Source organism: Pogona vitticeps, chromosome 6 (assembly GCF_051106095.1).
Source record: "Pogona vitticeps strain Pit_001003342236 chromosome 6, PviZW2.1, whole genome shotgun sequence".
Taxonomy (NCBI): Eukaryota; Metazoa; Chordata; class Lepidosauria; order Squamata; family Agamidae; genus Pogona; species Pogona vitticeps.
In genome coordinates, this window is record NC_135788.1 from 23,095,160 (window position 1) to 23,118,684 (window position 23,525).

The 23,525-nt window shown below is 40.9% G+C and overlaps 1 long non-coding RNA gene across 1 annotated transcript in view; it reads left to right on the top strand.

Annotated features, from left to right (window-relative positions):
* Positions 1-13,126, top strand: part of LOC144583824 (uncharacterized) — a 32,205-nt gene extending 19,079 nt beyond the window's left edge. Inside the window, exon 2 of the long non-coding RNA XR_013537795.1 lies at positions 9,539-13,126. This is a non-coding gene — a long non-coding RNA (uncharacterized LOC144583824). The remainder of the gene's footprint in view (positions 1-9,538) is intronic.
* Positions 13,127-23,525: the final 10,399 nt, after the last annotated feature.

The following is a 23,525-nucleotide window of genomic DNA, read 5'->3' on the forward strand; positions in this document are numbered from 1 at the left end:
AGAAGGGCATTTTAAAGGTAATATCCAGGGCAAGTCCTATGTACTTTTCTGTAATAGACTTAGAAAATTATTATTTTTCTCCTCCGCTATTGGGAGTAGAAAGAAGAGAAGGCAGAATGTTGGCATACTGGGTATGAAGCACTTGGGAGACCAAACCCTAGCATTAGGCAGAAGGATGTGGTTGCCTCAAATGGCTGATTCGGGGGTATCTTGAAAGGGGCAGGAAATTGTTATTTAATGCATTTCTTTTTCTTTTAAGAATTGGAATTTGCTGGCTCTTTCCTTCAAGTGCTAGCAGAACTAGACCGGCTTTGGCTCAATTTGGGAGAGTTTTTTTTTTTTAAACTACAACTCCCATTTTCTTTAGCTGCCTGACCAGTGAAGTAATTGGTCTGGTTTTGAAGGATAGTGAGTCACAAAACTCACTAAGTAACCTTGGACCAGTTGTTCTTTCTCAGCCTGAACTGCCTTGCAGAGTTATGAGGATGCAGTGTTAAAGAAGAGAAGCACCTTAAGCTTATTGGAGGAAAAGTGGACTATAAATGTGCCTAGTTAATCTGTTGATCAACTCTCTGAAGTGCTCAGCCTTGAACGCTACGTCTCTCAGCTTGAGTGCAAAGGGATGCCATCTGTTCCTTCAGATCCAGGCACCATCTCAGTCTTGGTCTGTCCCTGACTGGATCCTATGTTTTTCTCCTGTTAATCACTCAGATACAAGCACAAAGATTGCTAGACCTCTATCTGCACATGCCATGCTGTCACACAGGAGAAAGGGATGAAAATCTCCCACCCCCACCCCCTCCAGAGATTATGGGAGCCGGCCTGTGAGAGCAGGAGGACTGATCCTAGAAAGAGATTTGTTGCATAGGAAGATAGCAGACACTGTTGCATGGCAGAAGCTGACTGGTGCATAACATCAGTTCACAGGGGGTAATCTACAAACATACATCTTGGGAATCTCACTTATGCACCATGAACTGTACTGATGTGGAAAAGCTTCAACCCACACAGCCATTGGTGTGGTGGCAAATTCTGAGTCACTTCTCTCACTCATACAAAGATTTCCCATGCTTATGAAAACTAGGTCCAGGACTTGAGCACATGTAACTTTCTTTTCCTCTCCCTCTTCTCTTTTCCTCCGGGAGGCAAATGGTTTGGGGGGTGGAGGGAGTCTGCCTGCAAGCCTTGCCTCTTACACTTTGCCTCCTTCAGCAGAGGGATGAGGTGGGGTGGGGTGGAGGGCTAATAGACATTGCAGCAAAGCCAACTTTTCAGGCATCAGTGCTGTTTCTTAGGTCTTTCTGTCCTCAGTGTGTGTTAACCAGTTTTAAGTTCCAGCTTATTAAACTATCCAGACACATTCAGCATGAAAACCAAACCATAACAATTAATTACAGTTAGAAGTGATTGTAATGGTACATTGAATGCACACTTGAATAATCACGTAACAGGATCTCAATGATTTACACCTTCAGCATAATCTAGACTACACAGTTTGCTCTTTTCCAAGTCAAATAGTGGTTTGGAAATAAGGGAAATAAGTATTTACATTCTAATTAATTTATTGTTCACATCCAGGGGGCTGGTCACAGTGCCTAAAGCAGAATACATTCTTATGCTTAATTGTATGATAATTCAAAAGAACATACAGAATGTATACAGAGCAATTACAAAGCCTCCCATTCATTTGCATGTAAATCTGTGTGAGTAGCTGTACTATGGAAAAGTCTATTGGGTTCACAACTGTAGCAACTTCCATAGCGAATGTATGGCACTTCCTACAGAAGCAGAGTTAATGATATTTTGTATTAAGTCTGCTAGCTTAGGAGAAAACATAGGTAAGAGAGATTGTTTTTGTTTCTGACAACTAATCAGTAAGTTGTCAGTTTAGGTAGCAATGTCACCTTCTACTAATGGAATCTTCAAGTTTAGCAAGAAAATGTATACAAGAGATAAAGAATATATAAACATCCATGCCTCTAAAAGGGCTTGTGTAATGTAAGCAAGCTGCCACTAAAATAGAGTCCACTAAGCCAGATGAGCCAAAACGGAGCCAAGAAGAAGCTTTGAGCTGAGAAACCATGGTGGGGGGAAGTTAAAAGCAACTACAGAGACAACAGCACAGAGGCAATACACAGAAATCATGAATTTTCTTCCATAGATTTTATTTGGCAGTTGGCTGGGTGAGCATGTAGAAAATTTTGTATTTTCCCATGTGTGTGTCCAAATATGCCAAAAGGCTGTAAAAAATGCATTCCTACTACTATGGATCATCACTTTTTTAGAAGAAATGCTCGTAAGATATAAGCTCTTGTGTTTTTTGGTTGAGATGCCATTTAAGTTCTTGTCTATAATTTTTAAAGCTATAAGTTTTTAAATGAAATATATTTTTCTTATTTAAATATTTGTCTATGGCTTAAGTTCCATATCCATATATTTTAAGCATAAACACCTATAGCTTTGTTCATAGGTGTAAGAAGTAACATGTCTGTTTACATGCTTTCAACAACTTTGAAGTATCTTTAAGCTTACATGGAACATAGAAGCAATGTGGATGAATAAAGCTTGTAGAATTGGACAAGCTACTGTTACAAGGAGCCCTTTTTCTCTGTTTGCTTCACCTCTGAAGATATATGGAGCAAGAATAGAAGCTACAATCCTGGAGAACCAGCCAAGAGACCAGATTAATTAATTACTGCACCTTGACATTTTTGGTGAACAAGGCAGGAACAAGTAAATGACATATATAATGATACCCAGATGAACTTTGATAAGGTTGTCATGATTATTTGATTCAACATTGATATTTAACCCTATCAGGGATAAATGTTATCTGTGATAACCACCACAGACCCAAACTACCAAGGGGTGTTATAAGGTTCTATAGTGTTCTGAGGATATTATTTGGGTGTAATACTTTTTGACCTTGATATTTTTGGGGATCTAACCAGGAGGATCAGATTTATTTATTTATTTATTTATTTATTTATTTATTTATTTATTTATTTATTTATTTATTTATTTATTTATTTATTGAAATTTATATGCCGCCCACACTACCCAGAGGTCTCTGGGCGGCTTACAATGATTAAAATTCAATACAGTAAAAGATAAAATAATTAAAATACAATTAAAATTGCCATCAGACCCACAGCTAATATTATTTCAATTAAAAGCCTTCTGGAACAGGAAGGTTTTGACCTGGCGCCGAAATGTCATCAGCGTCGGCGCCAGACGAATCTCAGTCGGGAGGGCATTCCATAGTCTGGGGGCAGCTGCCGAAAAGGCCCTTTGTCTACAAACCGTCCCTCTTACCTCCTTAAGGGACGGCTCTTTCAAAAGGGCCCCCTGGCTAGATCTTAACTGCCGGGTAGGTTCATATGGAAGGAGGCGGTCCTTCAGGTATCCAGGGCCCAAGCCGTTTAGGGCTTTATATGTCAAAACAAGATTATTGAATAAGAAGATACAGTACTAGGTCTAATTAACCTAGAACTCTGTCTCTTCACATCTGGGGATTGTACCAGGAGGCATAATGATTTGGGCTGATTGGTGAAGTCCAATTAATGATAGATTTTGAAATTATTTTCCTCTGTCATGTGCTTGAGGCTGAAATATTATAAAGTATAATAAAGTATAAAGTATGATTGAGATACTCCAAGAATACTAATACTGCTGAACATTCCATGTGTTCACTTTGAATTGCCATACAATTGAGCATAAGAATCTATGTATTTATTCAGTGTTTTAAAACAATCCCTGTAATCATTGGACATTTGAGATAATTTACAGTGGAACTGTAAGAACTAAACTGAAATAAAACAGAAAAAAATACATACATCACCATAAAACAGTGAATTTTGTAAAAATGTATGTTGATTTACTGTGCAATATAATTATATAAAATGACCTGCAATGGTGAAAGATTAATAAAATAAAATTCGCCTTCGCAAATACATTAATAAAATAATTACACCCCTCCCTAGTTATTGCAAAAAATGCTCCCAGTGATCTTGTTGTTAATAAGATTAAATATTTCATTCACAATGTTCCTCGCTTTGTTTGATTATATTCAAGAAAAATGCCAGTTCAAATAAAATAATACTCCAATTACGTGGCCAATGTATGCCAAATTATTAATAGCTGACTATCTTTCAGGGAAAAAAATGGGTGTTCTTTAATTGACCTCATGGCTATAAGCAGTTTTCTACTTTTTTGTATCTCACTAGGCAGGTATCACTTGGTGGGTTATTTTAGTGATCTCTTTAGGCATGACCCAATCTATAGCTCAACGAAGCTCAAGCACTTAAAATGAAATCTATTGAATATCTCTCTGCTGAGGCTGGTAAGGCTAAACTGGACTAGAGCCAAACATGGTTGGTTTAACAGAACTAAGGCATCAGACTGCTCCAACAGCTCATGTTATAGCCTCAAATTAGGATGGTGTTTACAAATTCATATAGAAGTTCACACAAGATCTAAAATGGAATTAACATCTTTCTACCTAAAAAGCAGACAGACAAAGCTTATTTACAACCTGCGGAGTGCTTTCCAGTGACATTTGTGAATGTAAGGAATGGCAAAATAGCAAATTTCACGCTGTAGTTTCAAAAGTTAATTCTGCTCTCTTAGAGCAGGGCAGGGTATTGTAAGGTAACGTGGCTCTTCAGATGTTGCTGGACATCAGTTGCCACCAAATGACTTCACAGAGGTCATGATGCCATGATGGCTCAGCAAACCTACAAGCGAGAAGGATCTTGGAATTGTCATAGATCACAAGCTAAATATGAGCCAACAGTGTAATGTGGCTACAAAAAAAGGGCAAATGCTATTTTAAGCTGCCTTAATTGAAGCATAGTTTCCAAATCCTGTGAGGTGCTAGTCCCCCTCTATTCAGCACTGGTTAGGCCTCACCTTGAGTATTGTGTCCAGTTATGGATACCACATTTTAAGGAGGATGCCAACAAACTGGAACAAGTTCAGAGGAGGGCAAAAAGGATGATCAGGGGCTGGAAACCAAGCCTTATGAGGAAAGGCTGAAAGAACTGAGCACGTTTAGCCTTGAGAAAAGAAGACTGAGGGGAGATATGGCAGCACTTTCCAAAAACTTGAAAGGCAGTCATAAAGGGGAGGGGCAGGATCTTAAATAGATGGAGGTCAGGAATTCAATCTGGAACCTTTTGAATGCAAAGCTTGTGCTGCATCAGTGAGGAACAGCTCTTCCCCAAACATGTACAGTAACTTCACTAATACATAATGGCAGTGACAGTTGATGTTTGGGGTAGGGGCTGCCCCCGAAACATTTTGGGGGTGAAGCAGCTCCTTGGTTCTGGACCACAAGCTGCTGAGGCACAGAGGCACAAAGAGCAACAGAGCAACAACAACAATACGTCTTTAAACACATTTGTTTTTAAAAATTAGATCTACATTCCATTCTTTCTTCTTAGAGGTCAAGGTCACCTTAACAGAGTCATAGTGTCACTCCAAAAATTTCAGGAGAAAGACAGTGCCAGTCGCAAGTCACTTATGTAAGGGTTCCCTCATGTTCTTCTTTCTACACCCCTATGATGTCAGTTAGGCTAAGATAGAGTCATTGGTCAAAAGCCACACAGTAGAGTTCAAAAATGAGTATGGTTTCAAAACTTACTTCAAATAAATTGCACTAGCTGTGGAATACGTGATAATTATGGAACCATTACGTAAAATATTATTAAAACTATTTTTGCACATTTTGCAAACCTGGACAAATACTGTTGATAAACAATGCATTAGTTATTCCACCTTGGTAGTTATCAGTTTTTATGAATGTGTAAAATATTTTTCTCCAATGATTGCAGTGGAGAGGTATGAGTTAATAAATGCAACAAATTCAAGTTTGTAATTTCCCCAGTTGTAGCTGATATGTGTTGGATTGCTGGAATGCTTAATTGAATAGTTCTGAAGTTTTCCTCACATAGATCACAAAAATGATGGCTATTTGCATGATAAAGTACAAAATGTAATTAAATTGGACTAGCATAAAGAATGACTACAGTTTTAATCTCAAATATAAAGAATTGTTGCTGCAGAGGCTGCAATGGGCTCAAGCTAGCGAGATGTGTTTACATACCAATGGCTAATCGTAGGGTTTGCCAATGTGACGGATTTGTTCTACACAAGTAAAATGCTATTAAAAATATAAATTGGGTCATTTGCACTTCATGAATCTCCTCACCTGACCCTGCCATACATATCATTATCTTTCCACAGAAAAGCCTCAAGTCCTTGCTTTGTTTGAGGCTGAAAATCTACCTCCATCACACACACATACAAGCTACATACATACAAAGTGTAATGGAATAATAATCACAGTCGTGCTTTCATTATGTTTGCCTGGTTTTTTTTGGTAGTGGTAACAGTAGTTGCGCTCCCACTTACCCAATCTGAAAAAAAGTCTAGGGTGGTCTTCCTCAGCCTGGTATCCACCCACCAACAGTGTACCACTGAGGAAGATGGGAGTTTTGGTTAAGCATATGCAAAGCACATCATGTTGAGAAAGCGTCACTGGCAGGACTTTGGTTTCCTCCGGCGCAGAACACACCTATTAGCACTTTACTTACTTGTGTACAAGTAGGGCATAAGTGAGGAGAAGAACTACGTCTCTCAAAATTTGCATGCTACCCCCCCAGTATACAGTACTTTTTGTCCTCAGTAAACTCTTTCTCAGGTAACTTTTGCTCCTTTCTGCAAAGGCCAGTATAGTGTACAGCAGGACCCCTGTATCTGTGGGAGCATCAGTCCCAAGCCCTCTGCCGATCCTGAAAAATGTAGAACACTATTTTAATAGTAAAGACATGGTATCTGGTTGTACTCAGGACATGTGGATTCAATCCCCTATCAGTTGACTAGGTGACTTTGGACCACTCACACTATCCTAGCCTTACCTATCTGACAGGACTTTTTTGAGGAGAGTGGAGAGGAACAGAATTGTATACACTGCCTTGAGCTTATTGGAGGGAAGATGGTACATAAATGTAACAAACAGAAGGTAAAATAAATAGACACCTATCGGGTCAGCCCTATGTCCAGAAATGAAGGAAGGATGAGCTGTTTTATCGGCCATGTTCGAATAGTTCCTTCATGAACAAATTAGATACCTTAACCGTTGGATCCCCTGAGTAAACCTGAACCAGCTGTTCTAGTTTATTAATCAGCAACCTGCCTGTCAACTTCGTGGCCATCCGGCTAGACCAGCCAAGGATCTTTTGCCTGGAGTAAAGGAAAAAGATGGAATCTCCCCCTTTCCATACATAGAAGATGTATGGAGTGGACTGAGTAGGGCTGGGCTCTCTGGCATTGGGATGGCATCCTTCACTTCAGAGGGAGGGTACTTCACTAGCTTCAGGGGCACAGGGCACTAATCATTACTCCCTATCACCATAGATCACTTTGCTAATATTAGGGTCACCCAATGTCACTTGTGAATTGCTGTAACAATATCTTGCACCATGTATAACATATAGGGGCCACTATGAAAAGCAGCAAATCTGCCTCTTTATCTGGACTCTTGGTATAGAGAATTGTAATGATGGTTAGATAGTTAGTAGTACTGTACTGCCAAATGTGACTTTGGGAGCAGTTCTATGTACCTGGGAGTTAGTTGCATCGAGTTACGTGGGACTTGCTTGGAATGGGACTATGATGTTCTTTTTGCCTTGTGCCCTGCTAAATATATTGTCAAAAATGCCTTATTACCTTCACTGAATCAGTGGAGTTATCTATGGGAGTTCACATTAAAATATAGCAGTTAGTCCTTAAGGCGTGACAACATTTTTGTCATCTGTATTCCTTTAATCTTTCTTTTGTTTTTGGTCTGATACGCTAGCAGAGACTAACATGGCTACCTCTTCTAAACCTTCAGTGCAGCTGTCTTTCCTTTCAGCGATCTCTGCTTCAAATACCTGCTATCTCTAGGGTGAAAGTATCACCAGGGCAATCCTCCTTCTCCCCGCCCCCTACTTACAGAATATGTATTGTCTTTTGATGCTCTTGTATCACAGTTCTAGCACTAGGCTTCTGTACAAATCGAAACCTGATGTACATTGAATCAGACAAAACGACTGCTAAAAATCTCTTCTGTTATATGAGTGTCAGTACGTATTGGAATCAAGGGGCTGATCTGCTGATTTTAAATTATCAGCAAAAGCTGCCTTTGAGTGTGAAAGAAGACAGGATATGTGGGAGGGAAAGGAAGGGTTCAGAAACACAGTGCAAAATTAAAACACCATCTAAGGGCGAATTTGGCAGTGCCCAAAAAAGCATGACAATGATTGCAAAACCAAACCACTGCTGTTGTCTATGGGCTGCATACATTGAACAAAGTAAAAGTCACCAATGGCAGTCCCATAACTAATTTATGAGCTGGATATCCCATTTAATGGTTCACTGTAATGTTTGCTGATGCAGCTTTTGTAGAATGAGGCCAAGGAGTGGTAGAACAAACAAACCATTATTTTGAACAGTTAAACCCTCACTGCTGCTGAATTTGAAATTAAACTGGCCGTGTTCCCTAGTTTCAGGACAGTCTTCTGGTTGAAGGTGTCCTCTGTATGAATGAGGTTTGAAGGTGTCTTCTGTCTGAAGAACAATCGATCCTATTTCTGGTTATTTAAATCTTTTAAAAATTGAAAAGAGCAGGAGCTGTGGAGTTGTCCATCACCACGCAGGCCAAGTAGGTGCACATCGATCTTTGAACATCAAGTGCTTGTTGTTGTTGTTTTCAAATTAGTGAGGTCAGATTATTTGAGTAATTGTCTTGCTTTTTGTTTGGTTCAGTTTGGGCCAGAACACAAAGGCCAAAATGCTGTGAAGTGGATTCTGCCTGTGTCCATGGAAATGGTATCATATGGCGCTGACTACAGGTGTATGTTTCCAATTTTGGGGATCATACAGCTTCATCTCATTGTGTGCAATCCACGTGCATCCTGAAATCAAAAAGAGAAGTCTTTAATCGGTGATAGGCTGCCACTGCTGTTATTTCAATTGTGCAGGCAAAGCTGCAAAACAGGACTTTGACCAATACATGAACCTGGAAAAAAAAATTCAGTAGCAAAGGACAACAGTAATATTGCTAAGGTATAACTTTCTGGGAAATGAAATGGAGATACAAGAGGGAGAGAGTAACTGAGTAACAAGCGCATTAGTCTGCAAGATTTCTCAGAGTATGAGAACTAGGAAGAGGTGGTTGCTTGAAGTGCAGCCAAATAAAGCTGGATAGCAAAGTTACCTGGTAGCTATCTTCCTGGATACTGTAAATCTACTGTATTTACACTTTAATTTGTTTTTGGTTTTACCTATATTTCACATGCATCAATAATTTTAAATTGTGCGATGCTTTGATATGATTAAAGAAAGGAGGGTATAAATATAGTATTTCCAACTCTATAATATAAAATATTATGCAAATACATGCCCCCTTTTATTATTTTATTTTATTTCAGTGATGTGTAATTGGTCATCCTACTCCAAATGGTTGCTTCAGTTATGTTTTCATTCTTTGCAGGTGTTTCTCAGAACTGCCTTCCTTGTTCCTCTTATGGAGCACTTTGAACTCTATACGGACTTGCCGGATGAAGGATTCTGGTGAATGAAGGATTCTGGAATATGGCAACCAAAGAGGAACTTTTCCAATTTACGATTCTGAAGGGACTAAATGTAAACAAAGATCTGCTGGAATTTATAAGTTGTTCATACACAGAATACAGTGTTCCTATAAAGCAAAACTATGGATTTTTACAGAGTTTGGATTAAAAGCTCCCTTGATCAGCTGGCATGTGCTGGCAGAGCTTGGAAGTTTTAATTAAAAACAACTTCTCCAAACTCTGAAAGCTTCTTATTAGCATTTATATCAATAGCATGCTCCTTACCAACACTATTTTGATCTAGTTAGTTGTATGAGTTTCAGAGTTCACCCAATTCTTTACTATACAGTGGACCCTCGATTTACAGATGGCTCGACTTATGGACTTTTCGAGTTACAGAGTTCTCTGGCCGCAAAATTTAGGTTTGACTTGCAGCTGGAGAATCGACCTACAGACCAGAAAAAAACCAAAATGGAACAAAAATGGAACAAAAACGGCCAGTTACAGATTAATCGGTTTTCAATGCATTGTAGGTCAATGGAGACTCGACCTACAGACTTTTCAACCTGCAGCCACCGTTCCAATATGGATTAATTCCGTAAGTAGAGGACCCACTGTATAGCTACTCCTGAATTTGTTTCACTAACTGATTATACTCTGGTTGACTTCCTAATCATCATCATTGTGTGCCGTCAAGTCAATTCTGACTTATGGCAATCCATTTCATTGTTTTCTAGGAAGAGAGTACTCAGAAATGGTCTACTATTTGTTTCTTCTGGGGTTGCCCTGGGACTGTGCAGCTTGCCCAAGGCAACACAGGCTGGTTTTTCTGGGATGCACAGTGAGGAGGAACTGAACTCCCAACCTTTGACTCCACTGCAAAATACCCAGTTAGCTATCCAGCCAACAATTTGAGCCAGAATTTAAAAATAATCCAAATAATGTCTGTCAGCTATGGCTGTGTGGGTGCCACACAATCCTGAGCTGATGTGCATCAGAATCAGCATAGGCTTCCAGAAAGACTTGAGATGTGGCAGGGAATTATTCAGCTGTTATAAACAGATGTCTAATGAATCTGTGTAGACAGCCCATGTTTAAATGGATGAGTGACTGACTGAAAGCTCTTCTCAAAATCGGACAAATTTAAAAAATTCTCTGTGCTAATGCTTGTATCTTATGAACTGAAATCAGACTGAACTATGAGATGCGTCAGTGAATCTGTTGTGATCTGAGGCTGTTACAACTTTTAAGAATGGGGGTCTCACTCCTCCAGAGTGATATTATAATGATTAGTGAGATAATGACTGAATGGAAGTAGCGGGGAGAGTTATATCTTTAACAAATGATTGTAGTGTCAGAGCACTCTGACATTTTCTATGGCCCATTGAGCTCCTTCTGGGAAAACAGAAGAGAAGGGTAAGCAGTGCTTGCTGCTTATGGGTTTTTAAAAAAACTGTTTCCTTCTCACTACTGGCAATGAGAAGGAGGCATTTAGAGGAGCACTCAAGTAGGCCGAAATCTTCCCCTACATTGGAGCACATGTCGGCTGGCTGGAGTACTTTGAATATTTCATATCCAGATTCTGTCAGAGTTGATCTGCTCACACATGTACCCAGTCTACCAGTTTTTACTTCTTTGGACCTTGAACCAGTATTTTGGAGGGAACAGTGACAGACGAATCCACAGAAGCAGAAAAGGGGAATCTAAGTCTGAACCTTTCTCTCTCTCTCTGAGGTTAGAGGGAAAGCTTTTCTCTGACAAGGCCAAGAGTTCTAGGTTTCTTTAAATATTTATATCAAGGAAAATAAATAACCACCAGAATTCTTTGCATCTTGAAAAAGAATGACATATTGGATGTATCACAAAATAATCAAGGAACTCTGGTAAGATCTCCCCATGTTCTCCCTGAAAAATAATTTTTGTCAGGTCTCCTTTTGCCTTCTACCAAATTAGGCACTTTGCAGGTTATGATGACCAGTACCTATTTTACGGTACCTCCCAAGATAATATATTTACAGGCAATGGCTTTGCTAATTATTTTTTTTGTTTTCTGGATGTTGAGTCACTGATTAGTCGAAACAGTTGACTCCTGCCTCAAAGCCTGGGCAGAGGTTCAAAACAGATCGAGTGGCTGTTTGACACATCCAGCAGTTGCATCAGCAACTGAAAACATATACATGAGATGGTGATTAATTGATGTGACAGAAGTTATGCATTCAAAAAGGGGAGGAAGGAGGGCAAGTAAGGCTAACTGGGTCTCTGTATGTCATATGCAAAAAAGCTCGGCACGCTGACATGCATTAGACATACCCTTGAAAATCTGGTATTCTTGAAATAGTTGGTCGCCATCTTCCTTCTGCATAGCAGCACCTACGTTTTCTGAACTCAGAATTAGTCTACTGCTCAAGACGCTGGTCTATGTTGCAAGGAGGGGTCAAACCTAGAGCACATGCCTTGTTTATAGTAGGTTTTTATAAAATGTATTGCATTTCTGTTGTTGTTTTTTTTAAATGAGAATCAGAGAGCAGGTGATGAAGATTGTTGGCTAAGATTCTGGTGAGTAGCTACCAGTCAGAGTAGACAATATTTGGATAGATTGATAAGTATTCAGATCTTGAATGAGGCAGCTTCATATTCCTTATATTAAAATACCACTTGCGTTTAAATAACTAAAATCTGGAGGAAGAAGCTGGGGTCAACACGGGCTAACCAGGATAAATCATTTATATTTCTAAGTCAGGCTGGAAAATCTGTATTTCTAAAATTTTAGAAAGAGGCTGCCAGTCAGTGCAGCAACTGTAAGCTAAATGGCTCAATAGCTAAGATTAAGAATAAGGCAGTTTCCAATGTATCACCTGACATTTCAGAGCAACCTCTGAGAGTGAATGATCATACTTGAGGCCAGAGTCAAATCAGGTCAGACATGAGGGAAACCCGCATTTTTGCCTTGTCTATTGAAACATAGATCATAGAAAAATGAAGTTAGAAGGGGCCTACATGGCCATCAAGTCCACCCCCCTGCTCAGTGCAGGAATACCATCAAAGCATCTCTACCAGGTGATTATCTAAGTTTTTTCTTGAATGCCTCCAGTGTTGGAGCACTCCTCACTGACTCCCAAGGTAACTGGTTCCATGGTAACAGTCCCGAGGCAACTGTTTTACTCCCTTGTTCTGAAGATACATCAGTCAGAGATAAAAATAACATTTTCATTCCTTTCTTACCATCAGGCAGCAAGGAGTAGATAAGAGTGAGTCTGGGGTTAAGGTGTGGAAAAGAAATTTCCTGGAATGGAATAGGCTTGTGGACTGGAGATGCTGGTCTACCACTTAACTCATTTTTATACTTTTTCCTATTTCTATTAATAACATTGAAGTCCCCTCTCCATGGTCCATAAGGATGGGTTATCTAGTTCTATGTACAGATTGGGATGTATAGAATAGTAACTAAACTCCTCGTTCTCACTGATTTAGGCTGTCTTGATGCAGTCTTGAAACATTTTGAAAAGAAACATTCATGAAACCCTCGCCTCCTGTGGGAGAAAAAAAGACAGAACTTTCCCCCTTGCTAATTTGTGGGAAATGTGTCTTGTGCAAAACTAACCTCTTTTCCCTTTGGGAAGCCAAGCATGCAGGGACCAAAAGCACAGAAAGACTGCCTGATTGATCTCAGAGATGCAAAGAACTCCTCTGACGCTTTTGGGTTTTGAAAGAACAAGTGAGGATTTATTCCTCGATTTGGTGTACGAAACAGGATTCTCCCCTATTTTGAAGAAAATCGAACCTGGATCCTGGCATTGAACCCCAGAAAAACCTGCAGTGCAAAGCACACATCCTCTCTTTTACAGCAAGAGCCCTAATGTTGCAACATTATTCTAGATCCATCTGTTACATACAGCACTGATGTTACCTGTCTGTCATGGGTTGGAGGGAAAGTTCCATCCTATGGGGAGTGGAAGGCGGGACATCAGGAGGAGGGGCTGTACTGTATATATATGTGGAGCTTGTGTGGAGAAGTTAGAAGAAGCTAGAAGAGCAGCTGGGAAGAAGAAGCTGGTGTGGGAGTCTGTGTGTCAGACAGGGTACTACTGTGTGTCAGTCAGTACCAACCTGATAGGTTCAGGTGTCTTTATGGGTAGCCAGAACTGATAGGTTCAGGGTCTGTGCTTTATTTAAAGGTGTTCTGTGTGAACCAAACTGGTGTATGTATGATTGAGACTAAGCCACGTTACTGTATCTTATTCACTTGATCATTTTATTTTCCCTGTGTGTTATTTGAATAAACCTTATTCCTTTGTTTGTTAAAAATCCATTCCTGGTCTGTGTGACTTCTTATAGGGAATGGTTGGTGGCAGCTTAGTTAAACTGTGGCATCTCCCAGTAGGTCTGGGGTTGTCACATTGATTGGTGTCCAGCGTGTGGGATACGACTGATCCAGTTGTCCAGTGGTCCAGCAAAGCCTTGGCAAGTGTGCCCAGAGCAAGGGGGGTCTAGTCAGGGACAATCTGAGAGCGCGTAAGTAATATTCTAGGCTTACCTCACGGGGAGGTACGCTAGTGGAAGAACGTGTAACCTCAGATTGGTGGGACTAGATTAGGGAGCTCTGAGGCAACCTGTTTTGGCGGGAAAAAAGCTGAGGCAAAACTGTGTGAAGTAGAAGTGATCTAGCCTGTCTGCTGAGAGGCCTAGGGGAGGGGGGTGGACTCCGGCTGGCAACAGTTGCAAGTTAGTGCTGAAGAACAGCAGCAATCTATAGAAGGCTGGTTCTGAGGCAAAAGAAAAAAAAAGTGGTCGCTTTATTTTGAGGCTTGACTTTTGAAAGCAGCCTGTTCTGGGGGGGGGATTATGCCCTTGACTCGAAGCCAAATGGCAGAAATGGGTGAAGTGAAAGACCCCCAGGTTGACCAAGGTTCTGAGGATGAATTTGGCTCAGTGCAGGATGAGAGCACGGGAGAACAGAACCCAGAACTCAGAAAAATGCTCCTAGCCCAACAGCATGAGCTGAGGGTGAGGGAAAGGAAGGCCAGAGAAAGAGCTGAAATCAGTCAGGCAGAGGCAGATGCCAAGAAAAGGGGAATGGCCATGAGGATAAAAGAGATGGAACCGAAACACCAAATTAGAATGGTACAATTAGAATTGGATTTCCTAAATAAGTTTATTAACAATTTATCAGTTGAAGAAATGTCAAAGAAAGAAAAGTATGAGGCTCAGGTCAGACAAAGTGAGCAAGATCTTGAAAAATATAATCAGCAAAAAGACATTAAATTAAAAGAAATCAGAGATAAGACTGAAGAAAAAGTAAAAGAGATAAAAGCTAGGGCTGAGGAAGAAATTTTACAGATCAGGGCTGAGTTTGAGGCTAAGCAAAAGGAGCTGGATTTGAGAATAAAAGAGAAGGAATTGCAGCTAGAAAAGAAACCAAAAGAAGGCACACAGGTTAAGGCACAACATCAAAACCTGAATTATTCTGAAGAAAACATGAGGGAAACATGGGACCCTAAGTACTCCAAAGGGTTAGTTCAGAGCCCGCCAAAAATGGGCGGCCATTTTGTTGATAAAACTTCTGGGCAGAGCCAGTCCAGGAACCAGATTTTGGAGGGAAAACCAAAACCAGATGAGAAAGACTCAAAATACAGCAGAAAATGTTATTTCTGTCAAGGAAAAGGCCATCTAATCTCAGAGTGTGAGAAATTAAAGCAGCTAAAAGGAAATGTGCCTCATGATTTGAGTGGAACCAAGCCAAAAGCTGTGTTCTGTGTCCAGAAAGAGCAAAGCTCCTTGCCACTGAGGGAGCCTGTTGCCATGGCTACTCAATCTGGAACAGATACATCTGCTGATCAGGCTGAGGAAAATGGTCCTCTTGTGGAGGTCAAGCGCTGCTTACTAGTGAGAACAGATTCTCAGTTGTTTGAAACCGCAGGGGTGGACGTAGGAATACTTGACCATCAGTATAGGGGGCTAAGGGATACTTGTTCCCAGGTGACCCTGTGCCATCCAGATATTATTCCTAGGGAGTATATAATCCCAAATGAGAGCATAAAGGTGGCAGGGATTGAGGGACAGGTGATCTCGCTGCCAGTAGCTGAGGTACCTGTGAACTTTCAAGGCTGGAGGGGAGTTTGGCGGCTAGCGATTTCATCGACTCTGCCAGCAGCCGTGCTCGTGGGAAATGACCTGGCTGAACATGTGAAACGGGTGCTAGTGATTACACGCTCACAAGCCACCACGGGGACAGTTCAGGGGGATACTGATGAGCCCGAGACGGAAGCAGGTGGGGGGAGTTCCGAAGCTGTGGTGGAAACCTTAACCACAAACAGCAAATTTGGCCAAGAGCAAAAGGCAGACGCCACTCTCCAAAAGTGTTTTGAACAGGTGACAGATGCCCAACTAACACCTGAAACCCCAGTGAGATTTCGAGAGAAAAAGGGAATTTTATATAGAGAGACCCTGAGGAATATCTCAAAAGGGGGAGATGGGATCAGAAGTCAGCTAGTGGTACCTGAAAAGTATCGCCCTATGATCTTACAAAGGGGGCACTCTGACATGTTTGCTGCGCACTTAGGGGTGAACAAAACACAACAGAGAATCACACAGAATTTTTACTGGCCTGAAATAGGAAAGCAGATCAAGGAGTTCTGTAAACAATGTGATGTGTGTCAGAGGCAGGGGAATAACCGTGACAGGACCAAAGCAAAGTTGTGCCCTTTGCCTGTGATTGACACTCCGTTCAAATGTATAGGGGTGGATATTGTGGGACCTTTGCCCAAGGCCACAAAGAGGGGGAACAGGTTCATTCTCACCATTGTGGACCATGCCACAAGGTACCCTGAAGCCATTCCCTTGACTAACATTGAAACTAACACAGTGGCAGATGCCTTGGTGGGGTATATGTCCAGGATGGGATTTGCCTCAGAAATAATCACAGATTTGGGCGCATCGTTTACATCGAAGCTCATGAAACGGTTATGGCAAATCTGTGGAATTAAACACAAGGAAACCACTGCCTATCATCCTGAAAGTAATGGGTTAACGGAGAAGTTCAATGGGACTTTGATGCGCATGATTAGGGCTTACTTGGCAGAGAATCCAAACAATTGGGACCAGAAGCTGCAATCCCTTTTGTTTGCTTATCGATCAGTGCCACAAGCCAGTACTGGGTTCAGTCCGTTTGAACTTTTTTTGGGGAGAAGGGTGAAAGGGCCACTCGATTTAATCAAACAAAATTGGGAGCAGATCACCCAGGATGACCCACAAGACGTGGTGACACATATAGACTCTTTAAGGAATGACCTAAAGAGAAACCTAGAGCTAGCAGCAGAGACCCTGCAAGCTCAAAAGGTCAGAAAGAAAGCTTGGGATGACCAGAAAGCCAGGGAGAGGCACTTTAACCCAGGGGAGGAAGTGCTTTGGCCTAGGCCCTGCAAAGAGAACAAACTGCAGCTGGGTAGCCCAGAAATAAAATACTTGGGTCACATAGTAGGGGGAGGAGTGATAAAACCCCTAGAGGCCAAGATAGAAGCAGTTCGTGATTGGCCCAGACCCAACACCAAGAAAAAAGTCAAATCATTTCTTGGGTTGGTGGGCTACTATAGAAAGTTCATCCCGAGGTTTAGCGAGATAGCGACTCCGCTGACCGATCTGACGCGGAAGAAGACTGATGACCGCATCCCGTGGACCAGCGACTGTGAGGAGACGTTCCAAAGGTTGAAGGAGGCCCTCATCAACTATCCAGTGCTGCGTGCTCCAGACTTCGACCGGGAGTTCATCATCTACACCGATGCGTCTAACAGCGGGGTAGGAGCAGTTCTTTGCCAGGAGGATGAAAATGGTGACCAGCATCCAGTGTCCTACCTGAGTAGGAAACTCCAGAAAGGTGAGAGACATTTGGCAACCGTGGAAAAGGAGTGCCTGGCCATAGTCTACGCGATCCAGAAGGCCAAGCCTTACATCTGGGGAAGACATTTTACTCTGTGCACTGACCATTCACCACTGCAATGGTTAAAGACAATGAAAACCCACAATAGTAAACTTATGAGGTGGGCTTTAAACCTGCAAGACTATGACTTTGAAGTGAAGGTGGTCAGAGGGTCAGTGAACTGTGCTGCTGACGCCTTGTCAAGAAGACCCGAAGAATGAAGACGGCGAAAGAAACATGGACTATGTATATATTTTGGTGACAAAAGGTTAAATGTACTTGTTTATTAAACATGCCTGGTTTGTATGAATAAAGGTAACTTGATGTATTGTAAATGGTAAATGTTTAAATGCCTAATTGATATGTTTATCCTAGAGTAAGTATGGTATTGTATGTTATTGTATAACTGTTTTTGTATGTTTTGGATCCAGGTTGTTTTTTTGGAGAAAAGCACTTTAGCTTTCCCCCTACAAAACAACTTATAAAGAGGGGAGGTGTTACATACAGCACTGATGTTACCTGTCTGTCATGGGTTGGAGGGAAAGTTCCATCCTATGGGGAGTGGAAGGCGGGACATCAGGAGGAGGGGCTGTACTGTATATATATGTGGAGCTTGTGTGGAGAAGTTAGAAGAAGCTAGAAGAGCAGCTGGGAAGAAGAAGCTGGTGTGGGAGTCTGTGTGTCAGACAGGGTACTACTGTGTGTCAGTCAGTACCAACCTGATAGGTTCAGGTGTCTTTATGGGTAGCCAGAACTGATAGGTTCAGGGTCTGTGCTTTATTTAAAGGTGTTCTGTGTGAACCAAACTGGTGTATGTATGATTGAGACTAAGCCACGTTACTGTATCTTATTCACTTGATCATTTTATTTTCCCTGTGTGTTATTTGAATAAACCTTATTCCTTTGTTTGTTAAAAATCCATTCCTGGTCTGTGTGACTTCTTATAGGGAATGGTTGGTGGCACCAATCAATTATGGTTTTACTAAAGGCATGGCAACAGAAACCTCCTCTTGGTGGTGGGTCACTTTGAATGAGTGAAAGCAAACTCTAAGAGGCGCAGCGCGATGTCAAGTGGCCCCCACTCAGAGGCTACTTATGCAAGGCGACCTAGAAGACCTGCCCTTTTTCATATGGTTATTTTTTTTTGCACACACGCCAGTACTGTCAAAAATATAACATGCTGAAATCGGTGCAGTTTCTTGCTTTTCTGCTTGACTTTTTTTTTAACAAGCCAGCACATGAATAACTGGCCTCAAATCACACAATGAATCATACCACTCATAATTTCCTGCCACTTTCATTTTGGTCACTTTAGCTTATTCCTACCGAACGCCTCTGCCTCTTGTATAACAATGGCAACCTAACATTATGCTAGATTACTGCAGACCTAATTTCTTTCCTGTCATTCCTTATCCATCTTCAAAGGTTTAACATCTCATTCCCATCACATTCTGTGCAGAAAACGTATAGCCGTCTGTAATGTAATTATGGTTGTGTTATCACTCCCAACAGTAAATGTCACTAAGAATCTTCTTCTGCTCCACGTACAATTTCATTTCTACCTTGATTGGCATTCTATGGTGGCGTATGTGTCAGGATTCTCTCCTTTAGTTTTTGTATGCCTGAATGCATCTTTTTCTTCCCTTAGTCTGAAAGAAAAGGCCAGGAAAACCATCAACGTCACGGTAATTAAGATATATGCTCTAAATATTATAAACTATCTCTGTCTCTGTCTGTCTGTCTCTCTCTCTCTCTGCGTAAAAGAAACAGAAATTATTTTCTTGCAGTAGGCTTGGTATACAGTATATGTCTTTTGCACTAATACACCTTCACAATCCAAAAAAAAAAAATCATTTGCCTTGATTTGGAACACTGCCAGTGAAGGTGTAGATTGCATTCTCACACTTAGAGGTTCAATTCTAGTTAAATGTAACTGGCTACATGCAACAAATTAATGCTCCGGAGGAAAGGCACAGACAAATGTGTTTCTACTTCAAGAACTTAGAAAAGGTAATTTCTTGATGACAGCTTCTAGTTTCTTTTACTAGCATCGCCAGGTGTAATGCAATGTGTTGGACAATGTGCAGTCTGCTAGTGTCCATAGGCATTTTTCTGTGGGTTCTGGAGCCTACACTCAGTTTTGGTGGTGGGGCAACAGCTAAATTGGAAAAACATTCTAGAATCTTATTGGTGTTTTATGTGTGGTTGAACAAAGGCACAAGCCACAGTGACTAAGCAAAGCCAATTGATGACATGCTGGTTGCGTATCTAGGCATAAGCAACCAGTACATCACCAAGCATGTGACTTGCACCTCATTAATTGACTACAAATAACCACGAGATAGCTAGTGTAGTGAATCGGGTGACAGACTAGAACTCAAGAGACTTGGGTTTGAATTCCTGCTCAGCCATAGAAATTCACTGGGGATATGGAACTGGTAAAACCACTCCTCAAATATTTCACTTACTTTGGAGGCCCTCTTAGTGTTGCTGTAAGTTGTTTCTGGCTTGATGGCACAAAATCACTAACACCATCATGACTTCCATGTTTTTGCTTACAGATGCATAAAATAACAACAGGATTGTTGCTTGGCGTTTCTGTGCTTTTAGAAGACAATTGCTTTGAGAATCACCAAGAGACTTAAACAAATGTTTTAACAAAAGGGATTGTCTGTGAACAGGTTTCAATTAACGGTTGGAAGTTCATTATATGGAATATTGCAATACTGCTAAGATTGCTTTCATGCCTGCAACTTTTGAACACAGGTTTTCTTTTCTGGTGTTGGTTTTCCTTTCTAGCATCCACAGTCCATGAAACTCAGCCTTCCATTTTCACAAATCTTTTTCCTAGACCGAAGGTAGCATCAGAATTTTTGTTTAGAAAGCATTTGTTTAATAGCCATTGCAAATCTGAAAGTTTTCTGCAGCTTTTAGTACTTCCCTAAATCTCACTGTAGTTTCCTGTGGTGGGAGAAGTTATAAACCATGGCTTTTTCTATTTGTTGAATTTTCATGGTGAAGAACATAAAGGTAAACATTGACATTTTGAACTCTTATTTGAGTTTCTCCAGGCAATACATTGTAATTATAGAAGTGTGAAGGTTTAATGGACATTTGCAAAAGCAATGCAATGCTAGTAACCAAAATAACTCTCAAGAGGACCATAAAAAAGCTCTTCCTGAGAGGAGAAGGAAATTAGTCAAGGGGTTATAAAGATGGGGTTCTTATTAAATGTAAGAATGAAATCTCAGATCTGTTGATTTGAGACTCAGGCCATGGCCTCATATTGGCATTTCCAAAGTACGGAACAGGCAAAGTTTACCATTACACATTCTCTTCTCCAGATTTTGGAGGGCTTTTCCTGCCTTCCAAAATGTACTACTGCTGCTATTGATAGCGATAGCGGTAGCAGCAGTAGTACGAAAAACACCCGTCTTGAGATATTGAGCGACAAGTTTACAATGTTTTTCGTACTTTCTGATCACTTCCAGATATGAAAAAAAGCCCAGCCTAAGTCTAAAAAAGGACCAGAAAGGTTCCCGAAGCATTAACGTTGTCATTTACACTCGCTAGACAGCTTACGGGGTATTTCTGCAAAAGGAATAAAAAGGGATTAAAAAACGTAATAGGGCTTCAGGACGGTTGGGCTGCTAGTGTATAGCGGTGGTATCTTTTTACTCTAATGTAGGTTAGCCATCTTTAAATATTTGAAGGGCTGCCATGTGGTACATGTAGAAAGCTTCTTTCCTGTGGCTCCAGAAGACAGGACTGAAAGTAGTGGGTTCAAATGACAAAAAGGAGATTTTGAGTAAATATTAGGAAGAACTCCCTGATAGTAAGAACTGATCTGCAATTAAACAGACTACTCAGAAGGCAATGAACTCCCCTCAACTGGAGATTTTAAAACAGATGTTGGATGGCTATCTGCTCATGATGCTTTAGTTGTGGCTTTCCTGCTTTGCCAGGGGACTGGATCTGCTTACCATTTGGCAAGTTCTGTCATTCCATTATTCTACTTTTTCAGCAGGATTGAAAAATATGCATAAGGCTCCATAGAGCCCAATACACTCCTAAGCACTATTTCCCCCTTGGAATAAGTCTCATTGACTTCCTTGTGGACTTACTTCTAAGTAAACCTGCATAGGATTGGAGTTTGCATTTTCTCTTTGGATGAAGACTAGGACATATGCAAATTTTGAGTCTTTCTGTTTCACCATTCTACACAACGCCAAATCTTGTAATTAATATAAAACCAGTATATTTTTGTAAAACAATCCAGTATATACTTCTAGACACAACCCTGCTTGTATAACAGAAACTGGAATTGGTTCAGTAACAATTCAACCATGCATACACACTTGCGAAATGGAGAATAAATCAAACAGAAATGACACAGGGGAAGGAGAGAACAGAGAGCCCGTTCTGAATCGCTGCTTTTGTATTTTCACATGGCTCTACAATAATTATCAAACAGTTCCAAAGAAATGACCCCAAATACTCAGATAACCAGATCAAAAGGCTAATTGATTGTATTACTGTTTACTTCTGTGACTTAAGCAAATGGATCTTGATTGTGAACTTGTCCAACCAAGTGAGATAAACTGTATTATAGATAAATGATTATCAGTACAGATGGTGACTGCAGACAATTAAATTGCCCCATTGCCTTCAGTTGGATTGCTGTTGAATGGATCATGCACATAAAATCAACCTCCAAACACAGCTCATGAACAACTGCAACAACGCTGGCTGTCAAAGGGCCAGTGGAATGTTGTGAAGCCATGTGATTTGCAACACCTTTCAAGTAGGGCAGAACTGCCTCAATGGAATCAATAATCACTTACTAGGTGTGTCAAAATGGCTAGCATAGTTGTGAAATAAACAAACAAGAAAAGTAAAAAAGGTGGCATTAGTCACTTCCAAGTGGTAATATGAAATTCAGAAAGAACATGATCTAATCCCCAGTTGTATTTATTTGAAATTATTCTCTTCCACCCCACTCTCACTACAGAACAAAGGTTTAGAAGCAGGACAAGATGAACTTTGCAAAGCTGGCTTGATAGCTCAGTGGTTTAGATATCTGACTGCGGAGCCCAAGATTGGGAGTGTGATTCCCCACTGTGTCTCCTGCGAGTAGAGCCAGCCTGGGTGGCCTTGGGCAAGCTGCACAGTCCCAGGGCAGCACAAGAAGAAGGGAATGGTAAACTACTTCTCTGTACTGTCTAAAATCCGGGAAAAGGGTCACCGTGTCAGAATTGATGGTGCATATTTACAGCTATTGATTTACAGAACTTTGCAAATACAGTGGACCCTCGACTTACAGATGGCTCCACTTACAGACTTTTCAAGTTACAGACTTCTCTGGCTGCAAAATTTAGGTTTGACTTGCAGCCAGAGAATCAACCTACAGACAGGGAAAAAACAAAACAAAATGGAACAAAAATGGCCGGTTAAGGATTAATCGGTTTTCAATGCATTGTAAGTCAATGGAGCCTCGACCTACAGACTTTTCGACCTGCAGCCACCGTTCCAATATGGATTAATTCCGTAAGTAGAGGGTCCACTGTAGGGGTTTTGCATGGCTGTAAGCTATCTGAGAGTATTCCTGCATTGGTAGAGGGTTGAACTGCAGGACTATTAGGGTCTCTTCCAATTCCACAATCCTTTGACATAAAATTCTTATTATTTCTTTGGGAGGCTAATATTTAACATATGAATCCAGTATCACCCTTTGTGGAGTTATCACTGGATCAACGGATCAGCAACAGAAATAGTTGCTTCTTTTAAGAAAGACAGTAGAAGCCTGGAAGGTGGGAAAGAGGGTGACCTTTACATGGAAGCAAGGAATTCAGAGTTAACTGTAAAAAGGATCACATGCCCCTCCTACTTACTCCCTCAAGTTTTCTGATGAAAGAGTTGGACCCTTACAATGTTGATGGCAGAAAGTATATTTGGTAAACTGGGCAGACTTGGTGACCATGACTCAAGAAAGCAGG